Below are 1,693 nucleotides of genomic sequence, written 5' to 3' on the forward strand. Positions count from 1 at the left end.
TAATTAACACACTCATGAAGATAGGACTGGAAGGAAAATTCCTCAAGTTAATAAAAACTATCTACAAAAAGCCAACAGCCAACATCATAGTCAATGGAGAAAAAGGGTACCGGATAAGGATGCCCCTTGTCCCCAATTCTATTCAATATCATACTAGAGGTGCTAGCTAACAACATAAGTCAGTGGAAGGACATCAAAGAGATACAAATGGGAGAGGAGGAGGTGAAACTATCGCTATTTGCAGATGACATGATCCTGTACATTGAAAACCCCAAAAGCTCCACAATGGGAGTACTTACAACAATAGAGGAATATGGAAGAGTGGCAGGATACAAGATCAGCAAACAGAAGTCGATGAGTTTGCTACATACATTGGACAGGACCATGGGAGAGGAGATTAAGAAGGCAGAACCCTTCATGGTAGCCAAGAACAAACTGAAATACCTAGGAATATATTTAACACACAAAAAAACTAAAGACCTATACAAGGAAAACTACAAGACCCTGCTACAGGAAATCAAAAGTGACCTCCACAAATGGAAGAACATCCCATGCTTGTGGATTGGAAGGCTCAACATAGTAAAGATGTCAATCTTACCCAAAGCACTTTATGAGTTTAATGCTATTCCGATTTAATGCTAATACCAACAACCTTCTTCAAAGAATTGGAAAAACTGACCACCAATTTCATATAGAGAGGGAAGAATTCCATCATTAGCAAAGAACTCAAAAAGAAGGACAAAGTTGGAGGACTTGCTTTACCTGATTTTAACACCTACTACACAGCCACAGTGGTCAAAACAGCATGATGTTGGCATAATGACAGATACTCAAACCAGAGGAAAAGACTAGAAAGCTCCAAAGTAAAACCATCAGCATATGGACAACAGATCTTCAATAAGGGTCCCAAAAACATCGAGTGGGAATAGGATGCCCTTTTAAACAAGTGATGCTGGAAATAATGAATATCCACATTTAGAAAAATGAAACAGGATGTTTACCTCACTCCATGCACAAGAACAAACTCAAGGTGGATAACAGACCTATAAGTAAAACCCCAAACCATCAGCACCATCAAGGAAGGAATAGGGACTAGGCTAAGATCATTGGCCCAGGGAATTCATAGGCTCACCGCACGCAATAGGAAAGGAATGGTGTACACTCACAGATGAACTGGAAATCAACAAATAGATTTAATAAGAATAAAAACTTATGCACCTCAAAAGAATTCACCAAGAGGGTAACCAGGCAACCCACAGCCTGGGACAGGATTTTTAGTAATGACACATCTGACAAAGGGCTTATTACTAAAATCTACAACACTCTCATGGCTTGCAAAAAGAGGAAAACAGTTAACCCCTTAAGGAAGTGAACAAAAGAACTGAAAATAAATTTCATTAGGGAGGAGACCCTTATGGCCAACAAACACAAGAAAGTATTCCGGTTCATTAGCCATACGAGGGATGAAAATTAAAACAATCATGAGATACCATCTAACACCTCTTAGGTTAGCCCAAATCAGAAAATCAGAGAACAAATGTTGGAAATAGGAACTCTCCTCTACTGCTGGTGGTCTTATAGATTTGTACAGCCACTGTGGAAAGAGATCTGGCGATACTTTTAAAGAAAATGGAAATTGATCTACCTTATGACCCAGCCATCCCTCCACTGGGCATATACCCAGAAGAGGTAA

The sequence above is a fragment of the Echinops telfairi genome, unplaced genomic scaffold (assembly GCF_000313985.2).
Source record: "Echinops telfairi isolate 266 unplaced genomic scaffold, ASM31398v2 ScPeMD7_7458;HRSCAF=8496, whole genome shotgun sequence".
Classification (NCBI taxonomy): domain Eukaryota; kingdom Metazoa; phylum Chordata; class Mammalia; order Afrosoricida; family Tenrecidae; genus Echinops; species Echinops telfairi.